Here is a 17,360-nt window from a genome sequence, read left to right as displayed (position 1 = left end):
GGCATGAGCCACTGCACCTTGCTTAACCCAGAGATGTTAAGTGACTTACTTCTTTTTTTTTTTGTAACTGAGTCTTGCTCTGTTGCCCAGGCTGGAGTGCAGTGGCACAATCTCAGCTCACTGCAACCTCCAACTCCCAGGTTCAAGCAATTCTCCTGCCTCAGCCTCCCGGGTAGCTGGGATTACAGGCATGTGCCACCACACATGGCCAATTTTTTGTATGTTTAGTACAGACAGGGTTTCACCATGTTGGTCAGGCTGGTCTCCAACTTCTGACCTCAAGTGATCCAGCTGTCTCAGCCTCCCAAAATGCTGGGATTACAGGCATGACCCACTGCGCCCACATTTTATTTTACTTTTATTTTTAGAGATGAGGATTCTCACTATGTTGCCCAGGCTGGTATCGAATTAAGCTGGGCTCTAGTGATCCTCCCAAAGTGCTGGGATTACAGATGTAAGCTATCATGCCCAGCCTGAATAAATTTCTTAATAATAGTAACAATGATAGCCATGGTACTAAGCACCTTCCAGGTCCCAAGTGCTGTGCTGTGTCCTGCATCATACCACAGAAACCCTCCCAGCAGCCCAGCAAAGATAAAACAGGTTGGGCAAAGTCAAGTAACTTGTCCAACAACACTTGGCAAGTAGGTGGCGGAACCAGGACCTAAGCCCAAGTTTCTGACACTGAAATGCATGTGCTCTTAACCATGGCACTGCTGCCTTGGATTAGAAACATAGTAAAGAATTTTAGAATGTGAAGGGCCCTACCAAAGTAGTTCTAGATGACAAGGATTCTTTCTTTTTTTTTTTTTGAGACAGAGTTTCACTCTTGTTGCCCAAGCTGGAGTACAGTGGCACAATCTCAGCTCACTGCAACCTCCACGTCCCGGGTTTAAGCAATTCTCCTGCCTCAGCCTCCCAAGTAGCTTGGATTACAGGCATGAGCCACTGTGCCCGGCCTACAAGGATTATTTCCTATTTAGAGATGGTGACATTCTTGCAAAGTATGTAGATTGAAATAAATCACTATTGAAATAGCATCAACATGAACCTGCCCATCCCACTGAAGTTCCAAAATGTTTCATCATGTATAATTTCCATGTCTCTCTTTGATAACAAACTAATGATATCTAAACTAATGACAAAAAAAAGAAAAATAATGTGAAAGGCCCTGAGAAACCCCAAACTACAGCTTTCGATCAACCACAGCATAGTGGCTGCGACCTCTCCAGTTCTGTCAGCTCCTCACCGACTCCAGTTTGTAGAACAGTGATATGGAGAACTCCAGCTTGTTAATTCCTTATGTGGATTGAGAGCGTTTTGTGGTCAGCACAGTGTGAAGCTGCCATGTACTTCACAAAGACAGGTGTTCCGGGATGTCAGGGGAGAGAGGAGCAGCGATCTGTGAAGGAGAACCTGGGTGTCTAGAGCACTCAGGTGCTCTTTCTAGGGGTGAGTGGGCAAACGCCACCTACACTGTCATGTAAGTTTCCACAATCCAGTTGTTACTTCCAACTGCCAATGCTGAACTTCATGCTCCTGTCATTTCACTTTGGGCTTGGTAGAGATAGCAGCCCCTGGCACAGGCTGTCTTGGGTGAATACATCTTACCCTCTGCCTTCTGATCACTGCCAGTCGCTTGTGTGACCTTGAAAAGATCTCTCAAGCATTGGTAGAATTGTTTAAGCTCGAAGTATATTGATTAAAATAATAGGAATTATAATGTGTGAACGGTTGCTTGGTATTTATAGAAATATTTTCTTCTAGGACACAGCCCTCCCTTTCTCCCCAGATCCTGTAGTGAAATTACAGGCCAAATGCTGTGGCAATTCAAGAGGATGAGAGGAAATATGCTTTGAAATAGGAGGAGAAACTGACCTGGCTGGTTTGGTAAGAGGTCCAAGGAACACAGTGTCCTTTGGACGCTGACAGCCGCTGGAAGATGTCTGTTCTTCTAGTCGGTCAGGCCGACCCTCTCTGGCCAGCTGACCTATGGCAAGCAGAAATGGTCAACATAATGGAAAGCCCATTCCATCCTTGACAGTGAGATGTGCTGATGTGGGAGATGAGAGAGATTTTAATCTACTGATAAAAGAGGAAAAGATGTCCAGAATGAAAATAATATGAATGAGGCAGGTTACAAAACAATATGTACTGTGGTATCATATTAACATATTTTTACAAATATAAATGAGTATATAAAAATAATCTGGAATACTAGTTACAAACTGTTAATAGAGCTAGGATTGAAAATGGCAAAGAGGAGATTTTTTAAATTTTGTATGCTTTTATATTCTTTGAGTTTTTTCTAAAGATAATGCATTACTTCCCCCCACCCCTAAAATATTTTTTGGTACTTATTATATTATTTTTTAAAAAGTTAGCTTCACTGAAGTAACAGTTACATATAGTAAAATCACCCTATTAAAAGTCTACGGTGGGCCAGGTGCAGCGGCTCACTCCTATAATCTCAGCACTTCAGGAGGCCGAGGCAGGTGGATCATGAGGTCAGGAGTTCAAGACCAGCCTGACCAACATGATGAAACCCCATCTCTACTAAAAATACAAAAATTAGCCGGACATGGTGGCATGCACCTGTAATCTCAGCTACTCAGGAGGCTGAGGCAGAATTGCTTGAACCTGGGAGGCGGAGGTTGCAATGAGCCGAGATCACACCATTGCACTCCAGCCTGGGTGACAGAGCGAGACTCCATCTCAAAAAAAAAAAAAAAATTCTGTGGTGCTGGGCACAGTGGCTCATGCCTGTCATCTCAGCACTTTAGGAGGCCAAGGCAAGAGAATCCCTTGAGCCCAGGAGTTTAAGTCCAGCTTGGACAACACAGTGAGACCCTGTCTCTACAAAAAATTTTTAAAAGTTAACCATATGTGGTGGCATGCACCTGTAGTCTCAGCTACTTGGGAGGTTGAGGTGGAGGGATCGCTTGAGCCCAGGAGATTGAGGCTGCAGTGAGCTATGATTGTGCTACTGCACTCCAGCCTGTACAACAGAGTGAGACCCTGTCTCAAAAAAAAAAAAAAAAAGTCTATGGTTAGATGAGTTTTGAGAAATGTACACAGTCATATAACCACCACCTGAATCAAGATATAGAACACTTCCAGGCCAAGTGTCGTGGCTCATGCCTGTAATCCCAGCATTTTGGGAGGCCGAGGCAGGCGGATCACCTGAGGTCAGGAGTTCAAGACCAGCCTGGCCAATATGGTGAAACCCCGTCTCTACTAAAAGTACAAAAAATGAGCTGGGCATGGTGGTGGACCCCTGTAATCCCAGCTACTCGGGAGGCTGAGGCAGGACAATCGCTTGAACCTGGGAAGCAGAGATTGCAGTGAGCTGAGATCATGCCATTGCACTCCAGCCTGGGCAACAAGAGTAAAACTCCGTCTCAAAAAAAACAAAAAAACAAACAAAACAACACTTCCACCACATTCAAATTTCTCTCCTGCCCTTTTGCAGTCCATCTCCTGTCTCCACTCCCCACCCCAGGTGACCACTGATCTGATTTCTGTCCCTATTGCTTAGTCTCTTTTAGAATGTCAAATAAATGGAATCATACTTTAAGCATGTACATTTTTGTGCCTGGCTTCTTTCACTTAGCAAAATGCTATATAGATTCACCCATCATAATGCTTGTAGAGATTTGTTTCTTTTTTTCTTTTTTTTTGAGATGGAATCTCACTCTGTCACCAGGCTGGAGTGCAGTGGTGCAATCTCGGCTCACCACAACCTCTGCCTCCCGGGCTCAAGTGATTCTCCTGCCTCGGCCTCCCGAGTAGCTGGGACTACAGGCACATGCCACCACACCCAGCTAATTTTTGTATTTTTAGTAGAGATGGGGTTTCACCATGTTGGTCAGGATGGTCTCGATCTCCTGACCTTGGGATCCGCCTGCCTCGGCCTCCCAAAGGGCTGGGATTACAGGTGTGAGCCACCGCACCTGGCCTGTTTCTTTTTATTGCTGAGTGGCATTCCAATGTATTGTAGTTTATCCATTTACCAATGTGGCTTGTTTTCTGCTTTTGTCAATTACAAATTACAAATAAAACAAAATGTGTGTTTACAATTACAAACATTTGTGCACAAGTTTTTAGGTAGATATGTTTTCTCTTGAGTAAATACCTAGAAATGAGAACTTTATAAGAAGCTGCCAAACTTTTCCAAAGTGGCATTTTGCATTCCCATCATGAGTATTCCAGTTGCTCCACATTTTCACCAGCTTTAGGCATTGGCATTTTTTTGAATTTGAATCATTCTAGCAGGTGTGTAGTTATCTCATTATGGTTTTAATTTTCATTTCCCTAATGACTAATGATGTTGAACATCTTTTCATGTGTTTATTGGTCATCTGTATATGATTTTTGGTGATGTGTTCAAATCTTTTGTGCATTTAAAAATTGGGGTTATCTTCAGCTACTCGGGAGGCTGAGGCAGGAGAATGGCGTGAACCCAGGAGGCGGAGCTTGCAGTGAGCCGAGATCATGCCACTGCACTCCACCCTGGGTGACAGGGTGAGACTCCGTCTCAAAAAAAAAAAAAAAAAAAACAATCTGAGTTATCTATTATTGAATTATAAGTTCTTAATATATTCTGGATATAAATTCTTTATCACAGATGTGTTTTTGCAAATATTTTTTCCCAGTTTGTGACTTGTCTTTTTACTTTTTTTCTTTTTTGAAAGCAGCTAAGACATGAATTTTTATTCTCTGAACAGTGTCTTTTTTTCTTTTTTTTTTGAGACAGAGTCTCGCTCTGTTGACCAAGCTGGAGTACAGTGGTGTGATCTCAGCTCACTGCAACCTCTACCTCCCAGGTTCAAGTGACTCTCAGCCTCAGCCTCCAATGTAGCAGGAATTACAAGCATGTGCCACCACACCCAGCAAATTTTTGTATTTTTAGTAGAGACAGGATTCACCATGTTAGCCAGGCTCGTCTCGAACTCCTGACCTCAAGTGATCTGCTCCCAAAATGCTGGGATTACAGGTATGAGCCACCACACCTGGCCCGTGAACAGTGTCCTTTGAACAGCAAAAGTTTTAAGTTTTGATAAAATGTATTTTTTTCTTGAGTGGTTTGTCCTTTTTTTGTTCTATTTAAGAAATCTTTGCCTAACTGAAGGTGACACACATTTTTCTTTTGTTTTCTTTTAGTACTTTACAGTTTTAGCTCTTATATTTAGGTTTATGGTTCATTTAGAGTTAAATTTTTAAGTTTTATTGAAATATAATTCATATATCACACATTGAATCTATTCTAGTGTAGAATTCAATGGTTTTTAGTATATTTACAGGGCTGTGTAGTCACCATCATGATCTAATTTTGAACATTTGTGTCAACCCGAAAAGAAACCCTATGCCCATTAGTAGTGACTTTTCATTTCTTCTCCCATCTCCTCAGCTATAAGCAATCATTAATCTACTTTCTGTCTCTATAGATTTGCCTATTGAGTTAATTTTTTATATGATACAAGGTCAGAGTCAAATTTCATTTCTTTGCACATTTATGTCCAATTGTTCCAGCATCACCATTTGTTGAAAAGGCTATCCTTTCTCCATTGGAACTATTTACCTTGGCATCTTTTTTCTATACCAATTTACTTATATGTGTGGGTCTATTTTTGAACTTTTTTTTTTTTGAGATGGAGTTTTCTTCTTGTTGCCCATGCTGGAGTGCAGTGGTGTGATCTTGGCTCACTGCAACCTCCCCATCCCAGGTTCAAGCAATTCTCCTGCCTCAGCCTCCCAAGTAGCTGGGACTACAGGTGACTGCCACCATGCCCAGCTCATTTTTGTTTGTGTTTTTAGTAGAGATGGGTTTTGCCATGTTGGCCAGGCTGGTCTTGAACTCCTGACCTCAGGTGATCCACCTGCCTCAGCCTTCTAAAGTGCTGGGATTACAGGCATGAGCCACCATGCCTGGCCTATTTTTGAACTTTCTATTCTGTTCCATCAGTCTGTCTACCATATATTAAAACTACACTGTTTTGATTATTATAAATTTGTCAGAGATATGAAATGTGGTAATGTGAGTCCTCCAGTTTTGCTTTTTCAAAATAGCTTTGACTATCCCAAGTTCTTTTCATTTCCATACAAAGTTTGGGATCAGCTTGTCAATTTCTAAAATAAAAATACTAGGCTGTGGGATTTTTATTGTGATTACTTTGAATCTTTAGGTTAATTTAGGGAAAGCTGACATTTTAAGAATATTGAGTCTTCTGATTCATGAACATGGTATACCTCTCCATTTATTTAGGTTTTAATTTTTTCAGCAATATTTTTTAGTTTCCAGTATAAGATCTTGCATGTTTTGTCAGATTTATCGCCAAGAATTTTATGTTATTTATTCTAAAGTAAATGCAATGTAAAAATTTTTAATTTCTAAATGTTTATTACTAGTATCTTGAAATATAATTTTTGCATTCTGTGACTACTAAATTCACTTATTAGTTCATGGTTTTGTATATCCTTTAGGATTTTCTATATTGATGGTAACATTTTTATTTCTTTATTTCCAAATAGTATGTATTTTATTTCTTTCTCTTGCCTTATTGTTCTGGCAAGGACACCAGTTCAGTGTTGTATAGAAGGGGTGAGAACAGATATCTTGCTGTGTTCTCAATTTCAGGGAAAATATTTACTTTTTCACTAAGTATGTTGTTCTTTTTTTTTTTTTTGAGATGGAGTCGCACTCTGTCGCCCAAGCTGGAGTGCAGTGGTGCAATCTTGGCTCATTGCAACCTCTGCCTCCCAGGTTCAAGCAATTCTCTGCCTCAGCCTCCCAAGGAGCTGGGATTACAGGCACCTGCCACCATACCCGGCTAAGTTTTGTATTTTTAGTAGAGATGGGGTTTCACCATATTGGCCAGGCTAGTCTTGAACTCCTGACCTCGTGATCCACCCGCGTCGGCCTCCCAGAGTGCTGGGATTACAGGCGTGAGCCACTGCGCCCAGCCAGTATGTTGTTCTTTATCATTTGAGAAAGTTCCCTTCCTTTTCCAGTTACATGAGTGGTTTCTATCATGAAAAAGTGCTAGATTTTGGCAAATGCTTTTATGGCCATACCTTTATTAGTTTGTTAATATGGTAAATTATATTGATTGAGTTTTTTATATGTTGAATCAACATTCAAAACCAGGAAACCAACTCTGCATTCCTGGATAAACCCTACTTGGTCATGATGTATTATGCTTTTTATGTATTACTAGATTTGATTTTCTTTTTTCTTTCTTTTTTTTTTTTTTTTGAGACAAAGTCTTGCTCTGTTGCCCAGGCTGCAGTGCAATGGTGCGAACTCAGCTCACTGCAACCTCCACCTCCCAGGTTCAAGTGATTCTCCTGCCTCAGCCTCCTGAGTAACTAGGATTACAAGCACATGCCATCGTGCCCTGCTAATTTTTGTGTTTTTGTAGAGACAGGGTTTCACCATGTTTGCCAGGCTGGTCTCAAACTCCTGACCTCAGGTGATCCACCCATCTCAGCTTCCCAAAGTGCTGGGATTACAGGAGTGAGCCACCACACCCGGCCCTTGATTTGCTAATATTTTGTTAAGAATTATCCTGTTTAGATTCATAAGAATATTGGCCTATGGTTTTTGTTTTTTTCCTTTTGTAGCGTCTTTTCTGATTTTGGTATTGGAATAACAAGGGGAGAAATATTCTCTCTCCTCTTCTGTTTTCTGGGAGAGTTTGTATAAAATCAGTACAATTTCTTATTTATTCTTCATTTTTTTAGTTTGAATATGTCTATCTTATTTGATTTTTTTCTAAATAAAATGCAATACTTTAAAAATATATATTTTTATTTTTTAGCGCATGACACAGCCCTAAGGAGATCCTGGGAACATATGCCCAAAATGCAATACTTAAAAAAAATTCTACTTTGAAATAATGTTGTACTTACAGAAAGGTTACAGAAATCCTATCAAGTCTTCCTATATACCTTTCACCTAGATTCCCTTAATATTAACATCTTACGTAATCATAGTAGAATGATCAAAATCATAAAATTAACATTGACGTAACATTATTAACTGATAATAACACTATTATTATTATTATTATGCCTTATTCCAGTTTCATCGTTTTCTCACTAATGTTCTTTTCTGGCCCAAGATTCCACATTGCATTTAGTTGTCCTGTCTCCTTAGTCTCCTTCTTCTTTGTTTTTTCGTTAAAATTTGCTTTTCTTTGGCCGGGCGCAGTGGCTCACGCCTGTAATCCCAGCACTTTGGGAGGCCGAGGCAGGCAGATCACGAGGTCAGGAGATCAAGACCATCCTCGCTAATACAGTGAAACCCTGTCTCTACTAAAAATACAAAAAAATTAGCTGGGTGTGGTTGCAGGTGCCTGTAGTCCCAGCTACTCAGGAGGCTGAGGCAGGAGAATGGCATGAACCTGGGAGGTGGAGCTTACAGTGAGCAGAGATGGCACCACTGCACTCCAGCCTGGGCAACAGAGTGAGACTCTGTCTCAGAAAAAAAAAAAAAAAAATTTTTTTTTTCAAGGTTTGGGTGCACTGTTCCTGGAAGTGCTGCAGTACCAGGTCAATGTGTGGAGTGGATGTAGCAAGCTCCTATTCCATCTCCTATTTCCAAAAATCCATTTAATATATTGTCCTTGGATAGAGGACATATCAGATATGGAACTGATAAAAACAGATACTATACTTTATCTTAGCCAAAAGGCCAAGAAGTGATCCTTAGTCTTCTTCTAAGAGAGTTTCTTAGTTTTTCTTTATTGTTCATGATATTTGCATTAATTTTTTAATTAAAAAATAATCAGGGAGGCTGGGTGCGGTGGCTCACACCTGTAATCCCAGCACTTTGGGAGGTTGAGGTTGGTGGATCACCTGAGGTCAGGAGTTTGAGACCAGCCTGGCCAACATGGCGAAACTCAGTCTCTACTAAAAATATAAAAAATTAGCTGGGCTGTAATCCTAGCTACTCAGGAGGCTGAGACAGGATGATCGCTTGAACCCAGGAGGTGGAGGTTGCAGTGAGCCGAGATTGCACCATTGCACTCCAGCCTGGGCAACAAGAAAAAACTCCATCTCAAAAAAAAAAAAAAAAAAAAATCAGGGAAATGTTTCCCTCTCTTCTTCATTTCCTTCCTTTGAATATTTTAGTCTAAAGCCATTAGGTTGGGTTGAACAAAGTCTGCATCAGTGGGTCGTGTGGTAGTGGCGTTTTGGGGGCCTGTCGTGGGGTGTATTAGTTTGTTCTCACATTGCAATAAAAAATACCTGAGGTAGCAGGGCACAGTGGCTTATGCCTGTAATCCCAGCACTTTGGGAGGCTGAGGCGGGAGGATTGCTTGAGGTCAGGAGTTCAAGACCAGCCTTGCCAATATGGTGAAACTCCATCTCTACTAAAAATACAAAAATTAGCTGGGCATGGTGGGTGCCTGTAATCCCAGCTACTTGGGAGGCTGAGGCACGAGAATCACTTGAACCTGGGAGGCAGAGGTTGCAGTGAGCCAAGATTGAGATAGCACCACTGCACTCCAACCTGGGCAACAGAGCAAGACTGCCTCAAAAAACAAAAACAAACAAGCAAAAAAACCTGAGGCTTAATTGGCTCACAGTTCTGCAAGCTGTACGGGACGCATGATGCTGGCATCTGCTGGGCTTCTGGAGAGGCCTTGGGAAACTTATAATCATGGTGGAAGGCAAAGGAGGAGGAGGCACATCACATGGCCAGAGCTGGAGCAAGGGAGAGAGGGGGAATGTGCCACACACTTTTTAACAACCAGAACTCACTATCATGAGGGTAGCACCAAGGGAATGGTATTAAACATTCATGAGAAGTCCACCCTCATGATCCAATCACCTCCCACCAAGCTCTGCCTCCAATACTGAGGATTACAATTCAGCATGAGACTGGGTTAAGACAAATATCTAAACTATATCATAGGGTATAAGAGCCCAAGTGGAGTGAGGCAGCCTCTGTGAATGAGGGGTGGTGATAGCCTGATAACATTGTCAGGGGCTGAGTGGAGGGAAGAGGACACCTGTGCCAGTGCAGGGGTGAGGATGGGCCATCTGCACAGATGAGAGCAGCTGTGCAGGGGTATGATGGCAGAAACAGAAGATTGTTAATGTATAGGGGCTCTGATCATATGAATAAACATACTGAGAATAGTAAAAGACAGGTGTCTGCCTAGCAGAGAGAGAAGTTACATGTGGAGAGGAAAATGACTAGAATTAATGAATCTTGTGGTGTTGGATAAGAATGGAAGGTAACCATATAAACTTAAGGCTTTCATATATAAAAATAAATAGGGAAAAATAAATAAGTAAATATAGGTCTATCCTCTGAGAGGGTCTGGGAGGAGCAACACCTCATAGCAGTGAGTACATTTTGTACTCAGGTTTTGGCTTCTAAATACTATTCTTGCCAGGTGCGGTGGGTCACACCTGTAACCCCAGCACTTTGGGAGGCCAAGGTGGATGGATCACCTGAGGTCAGGAATTCGAGACCAGCCTAACCAATGTGGTGAAACTCTGTCTCTACTAAAAATACAAAAATTAGCTGGGCGTGGTGGCGTGCACCTGTAGTCCCAGCTACTTGGGAGGCTGAGACAGAGGAATCACTTGAATCTGGGAGGTGGCGGTTGCGGTAAGCTGAGATCACACCACTGCACTCCAGACTGGGTAACAGAGCGAGATCCCATCTGAAAAAAATATATAAATAAATATAAGAATAAATAAATAAATAAATACCATTCTTTGCTAAAATAAATCAAGGCTCTTTGGGGAAATGTCTAATTTTTAAGGCTGGGCCAGAGAGAGTACCAAATGAGCCTGCAATATCTTTTGTGTCAGAAATTAAGGAGGTGCTCCTATATCATTTAGTGGTTAGGAAAAAGAAAAAAAATAAGAAAGTGCTAAAACAATAATGGACACTTGTCAAAAGAACATATAAACTAGCTTGAAGGGGCTCCCACTTGCTAATTCTGGGATAATTTGAGCATCGATATAAATAATAACAATTATAGATTATAACTCATTTAATATAAGGGGAGTGAGCTTATACTGAAATAAATAAATAATACATGGGAAGAGGAGAAAGCTTTTCCTTACCACGGAATGTCAACTAATGAACTTAGAATAATAATGGAATTAGAACATCACTTTGGCAAGCAAAATAATGGTAAAAATTCAGCTCAGAATCACCAAGGGATGCTAAAAATATTGGCTGAAAGTTGGATGAGAAATGGATATTTACATGACTTCAAAGTACCTCCCAGTAAATAGTCAATGACTACAAAAGAAAAAAAGAGTAATTTTACAATGGAGAAATTTGGCAGATGTTATCTACTCAAGGTTAACATCACAAGTAATGGGCCAAGTCAATATCGAGCACCCCTTGATAGTGTGGACACAACATCACTTCTGTGACATCCTTGACAAAAATGTATAACCTAGATGTAATCGTGAAGAAACATCAGACAAACACAAAATGAGGAATTTTCCATTTAGGAAAAAAAAAACTGGCCAGTAATCTTCAAAAGTTTCAAGGCCAGCCAGGAAGGGTGGCTCAGGTCTGCAATCCCAGCTCTGGGAGGACAAGGTGGGAGAATCCATTGAGGCCAGGAGTTTGAGATCAGCCTGGGCAACATGGCAGGACACTATTTCTACAAAATTTTTTTTTTAAATTTCAAAGCCATGAAAGTCCATGAACAAGTGGGGAGTTCTTCCAGATTAAAGCAAATTGAAAAAACATGACAACTAAATGCTATGCATGATCCTGGATTGAATACTTTTCTATAAAGGATGTTACTGGAACAATTAGTGAAACTCAAGTGGCTTATGAGGATTAGATAGCGGTAAGTTATTGATGTTAGTTTCTGATTTTGATGGTTGTATTATTGTAAAGAGAAAATAATCAGGGAAATAAACAACTATTTATATACCCAAGACCTGCTATTTCTCTGGTATTCTGCTCCTTCCTTCTTCCCTCCCTCCTTCCTCGCTTCCTCGTTTCCTCTCTTTCTTTCTTAGACAGAGTCTAGCTCCGTCACTCAGGGTGGAGTGCAGTGGTGCGATCTCAGTTCACTGCAACCTCTACTTTCCGCATTCAAGCAGTTCTCCTGCCTCAGTGTCCTGAGTAGCTGGGATGACAGGCACGAGCCACCAGGCTTGGCTAATTTTTGTATTTTTAGTAGAGACAGGGTTTCACCATATTGGCCAGGCTGGTCTCGAACTCCTGGCCTCAAGTGATCTGCCCGCCTCAGTCTCCCAAAGTGCTGGGATTACAGGTGTGAGCCACCACGCCTAGCATATTCCACATCTTAATTGGCATTACCACCATCTATCTATCGAGGAACCCAAGCTTGAAACACAGAAGTTATCCTTGACTGCTTTCTTACGACCTGAAAGTCCATCTGGAACAGCCTCTGTATCTATTAAATAGACCAATAGTATTATGAAACGTTTGTGTCTTGGAATATCATATTGCAATTTAGAGGAATGAAGTCAGTCTGTGTAGCAACATCATGATAAAAGGAGAAAGTTGTGAAGAGAATATGGAGATCCCATTTTTGTCAATCTTTGTACTGCAGCAGACCAAGGTGTGGTGAAGATGTATTCCAAACTATTAATGGATGTTATCTCTTTGGGATGGGATTTTTGAATTTTCTTTTCTGTACTGTTTGGAGTTTTGTTGTTGTTGTTGTTGTTGTTATGTTACAGTGATACATTTAAAAAAAATAAAGAGATTTTACTTTTGAAAAACTGCTTAACATAAATGAAATGCCAGAGACTTACAAAGGAGATAGAAGCTATTCACCTTCAAAGAACTTCAACTCTAATCAGACAAGGTAAAAATTATTTATATATGTTATAGAATACTTGTAAAAACAACATGGAGGAAACACAAATATCAAGGCAAGCTGCAGCTATAAAAAGGACTTCGCATTTGAGGAAATAAGAAGAAAGATGGATACTGGAGGACGTGGGGAGACTGAGAGCAAAGGGGGCACAACTGGAGAGGTCTTGGCTGTGAGATGACTTTTGAAGAAGGGAGGGTCCTGGGAGGCAGGAAGAAGGCTATCTTCACAGAATGGGGGAGTGGGCTCTTGGTTCTGAGTTTTGAGCTATGTGGGAGGCTACGGCAAGATGCTCTGCTGGCAGGACAGGCTGTTTCTCCCTGGGTTTTTGTCTGTCCCTTCTTTTTCTTTTTTTTCTTTTTTTCTTTTTTTTTTGAGACGGAGTCTCACTCTGTCATCCAGGCTGGAGTGCAGTGGCGCATCTCAGCTCACTGCAACCTCCGCCTCCTGGGTTCAAGAGATTCTCCCGCCTTGGCCTCCCAGGTAGCTGGGATTATAGGCACCCGCCATCATGCCTGGCTAATTTTTGTGTTTTTGTAGAGATGAGGTTTCACTATGTTGGCCTGGCTGGTCTTGAACTCCTAATCTCAGGTGATCCACTGGCCTCGGCCTCCCAAGGTACTGGGATTTACAGGCGTGAGCCACCGCGCCCGGCCTGTCTTTTAGCTTCTCTCATTTTTCACTCCTCCTTTCTCTACTACTCAGGGACCTAGGGATAAAATGTGGCCCTATTCACTCCAAAGAAAGCATAGGCCAGCTGGGCCTACCAAAAATACAAAAATTAGCCAGGCATGGTGGTGGACGCCTGTAATCTCAGATACTTGGGAGGCTGAGACAGGAGAATTGCTTGAACCCGGGAGGCGGAGGTCACGGTGAGCCCAAATCACACCATTGCACTCCAACCTGGGTGACAAGCAAAATTGCGTCTAAAAAAAAAAAAAAAAAAAAAGCGTAGGCCAAACTCCCTTAATAGAGCCAAAAAAGTTCATAAACAAGATATTTTATAAAAAAATGAAGGGAATATCTAAAGAAAATAACACCTCAGAATATAGCAACATAAACACAATTAGGTTTCTTATCCTAAGAAATTCTGTGAAAATATCTAAGATCTGTACATGGCTCTCAGATTCCCTGCTCTTGAAATGCATTCATTTTGCCGGGCCCGGTGGCTCATGCCTGTAATCTCAGCACTTTGGAAGGCTGAGGCAGGCGGATCACGAGGTCAGGAGTTTGAGACCAATCTGGCCAACATAGTGAAACCCCGTCTCTACTAAAAATACAAAAATTAGCCCGGCGTGGTGGCACATGCCTGTAGTCCCAGCTACTCGGGAGGTTGAGGCAGGAGAATTGCTTGAACATGGGAGGCGGAGGTTGTGGTGAGGTGAGATTGTGCCACTGCACTCCAGCCTGGGCAACAGAGTGAGACTCTGTCTCAAAAAAAAAAAAAAAAAAAAAATGCATTCATGTCAGCTCTTCAAGGCCCAGCTTTGCAGGCATCTGGGCTTCTTATACTCCCGGCTCCTGTGCCTGCCTCTCAGCGATGTGGCCTCTGGGTGTAATATTGCTTCCTAGTCCAGGGAACCTGGTTCAACAGATACATCTCATTCCATGTAAGGCCAAACTCCAGCTCCACTAAAACTCAACCTTCTGGAACTTCTAGAAGCCTGTCTTTCTCATCTAGTACAGTTAGTATAAGAGTATACCTAGTCCACAGCTGAGCTGTGAGCTGTATGTGTCCATACAGATGGATGTCTTTAAGCCAGTGGTCCCCAACCTTTTTGGCACTAGGGACTAGTTTTTTGGAAGACAATTTTTCCACAGACAGTGGGGGTAGGGGTGAGGGTGCAGGGATGTATTGGTCCATTTTCACACTGCTATAAAGAGCTACCTGAAACTGGGTAATTTATGAAGAAAAGAGCTGTAATTGACTCAGAGTTCCATACACTTAACAGGAAGCATGATTGGAAGGCCTTGAGAAACTTACAATAATGGCAGATGGTAAAGGGTGAGCAAAGCATGTCTTAGAGGGCAGCAGGAGGGAGTGAGACAGCAAGTGGGGAAGTGCTGCACACTTTAAAACCATCAGATTTCCGCCAGGCATGGTGGCTCACACCTGTAATCCCAGCACTTTGGGAGGCCGAGGACGGCAGATCACAAGGTCAGGAGTTTGAGACCAGCCCGGCCAACATGGTGAAACCCATTCTCTATTAAAAATACAAAAATTAGTTGGGTGTGGTGGCATGCGCCTGTAGTCCCAGCTACTCGGGAGGCTGAGGCAGGAGAATCGCTTGAACCTGGGAGGCAGAGGTTGTGGTGAACCAAGATCACACCACTGCACTCCAGCCTGGGCAACAGAGTGAGACTCCATCTCAAAAACAAACAAACAAAAATCAGATTTCATCAGAATTCACTCACTCACTGTCAAGAGAACAACATGGGGGAAATCACCCCCATCATCCAATCACCTCCCACTAGGTCCCTCCCTCGACATGTGGGGATTACAATTGGAGGTGATATTTGGGAGGGGACACAGAGCCAAACCGTATGGGTGTGGGGTAGGGGATGGTTTTAGGATGTAACTGTTCCACCTTATATCATCAGGCAGGTCACAATAGGGTTCGTGCTCCTATGAGAATCTAATGCTGCAGCTGATCTGACAGGAGGCAGAGCTCAGGCAGTAATGCTCGCCTGTTGCTCTATGGCCCGGTTCCTAACAGGCCACAGACCCTCACCAGTCCACGGCCTGGGGATTGGAGACCCCTGCTTTAAGCCCTTGCCACTCAGGTCTTTGGCTCCACCCACTTCAGAATCATTCTGTGATGATTCACTCACGAGGTCCCTACACACAAGGAAGGCAGGGTCTTGTAAAAATCTGCCTGTTACAGTTTCATGACGCGATAATAACCACATCATAAACATACCATTCACAGAGTATGAGTTAATACATTTATGGTATGAGGAAGTTCATTCTTATTTACCATGCGAGGTGGTAAAATCTCGCCTGGAGAACACATGTTGGCTAGGCCTGGGAGTAACTATGCAAGCAGGTGAAAGCTTGAGATACTTTACGGCTATTCTCTCTATTAGGTGGTTTAAGATTTAAAAAATAATTGTATGAATTTGACCTCAATAAATTATTTTTAGAAAACAATTGCCTCCATCTCCAACTCAACATGAAACTATTTTACTCATCCGTAAAGCCGACCTGATGAATAAGTAATTTAAACTCCTTTGGTTAAAATAATTACTGTTTGCAATATTCCAGGGGGTAGTTCAAATTGGACTAGACTGGTTTGAAGGTGGTTTGTGTGTAGTCTTTTCTAAGGTAAGAGTCTAGATCAGGTGTGGTCTCAGTTTCGTGATTTTGTACTAAAGGCTAACATTATAAGTATTTGAGCTTCTGTTAAAGGAGACCCTCAGAAATTTCCCACTGGGGCCTGAGACCTCCTAACACCACCAAGAAATGACTTTTCCTTCTTGTGGGAGACATGTAAGATGAATAGACATGTAATTATATATTTATTTTACAAATGCTTTTATAGTTGCTTACTATGTGCTTAATATTATACAGATAGTAATTCATATAAGCTTTTCTTTCTTTTTTTTTTGTATTTGAGACAAGGTCTCACTTTGTTGCTCAAGCTGGAGTGCAGTGGTGCAAACATAGCTCACTATAGTCTCGACCTCCCAGGCTCAAGCAATTCTCCTGCCTCAGCCTTTCAAGTAGCTGGAACTACAGGCATGTGCCACCACGCCTGGCTAATTTTTGTATTTTTTGTAGAGATGGTGTTTCATCATATTGCCTTGGCTGGTCTTGAACTCCTGGGCTCAAACAATCCTCCCACCTCGGCTTCCCAAAGTGCTGAGATTATAGGAGTGAGCCACCACACCCAGCCCATGTAAAGCCTTCTAATAGCCTTCTGGTGAGGGGACCATCCTCATTCCCACATAACTGAGGCACAGATAGGGGAATTGAAGCACAGAGGGGTTGAGTGTCATGCCTAAAGCCTCCCAGCTAGTACGTGCCAGAGCCAGGATTTGAACCCAGACAGTTGGGCCTCAGAGTCCATGGTTTTTTGTTTGTTTGTTTGTTTAGACGGAGTTTCGCTCTTGTTGCCCAGGCTGGAGTGCAATGGTACGATCTCGGCTCACTGCAACCTCCACCTCCCAGGTTCAAGTGATTCTTCTGCCTCAGCCTCCCTAGTAGCTGGGATTACAGGCATGCACCACCACCCCCGGCTAATTTTGTATTTTTAGTAGAGACAGGGTTTCATCACGTTGACCAGGCTGGTCTCGAACTCCTGACCTGAGGTCATCTACCAGCCTTGGCCTCCCAAAGTGTTGGGATTACAGGCATGAGCCACCACGCCCAGCCTAGAGTCTGTGTTTTTTAAATGTCATGCTATGGTGCTTATCTATTGTGATTAAGCAGGAAACTCCAAGGTCCAAACGCTCTCCCCAGAAGATGGGCTGATAGTTGCAATATAGGAAGAGAACACTGTCTACACATTCCGGTTAAAG

The 17,360-nt window shown here is 42.3% G+C and overlaps 1 non-coding gene across 1 annotated transcript; it reads right to left on the bottom strand.

Moving 5' to 3' along the window:
- Nucleotides 1-8,516: 8,516 nt before the first annotated feature.
- LOC116456497 (U2 spliceosomal RNA) lies at nucleotides 8,517-8,707 on the bottom strand. The gene has a single exon (XR_004244717.1). It is a non-coding gene; the product is annotated as a U2 spliceosomal RNA (small nuclear RNA).
- Between the last annotated feature and the right edge of the window lie 8,653 nt (nucleotides 8,708-17,360).

Source organism: Hylobates moloch, unplaced genomic scaffold (assembly GCF_009828535.3).
Source record: "Hylobates moloch isolate HMO894 unplaced genomic scaffold, HMol_V3 SCAFFOLD_16, whole genome shotgun sequence".
Taxonomy (NCBI): domain Eukaryota; kingdom Metazoa; phylum Chordata; class Mammalia; order Primates; family Hylobatidae; genus Hylobates; species Hylobates moloch.
The sequence above is the reverse complement of the archived record's forward strand: the minus strand, read 5'-3'. Positions and strand labels throughout refer to the sequence as shown.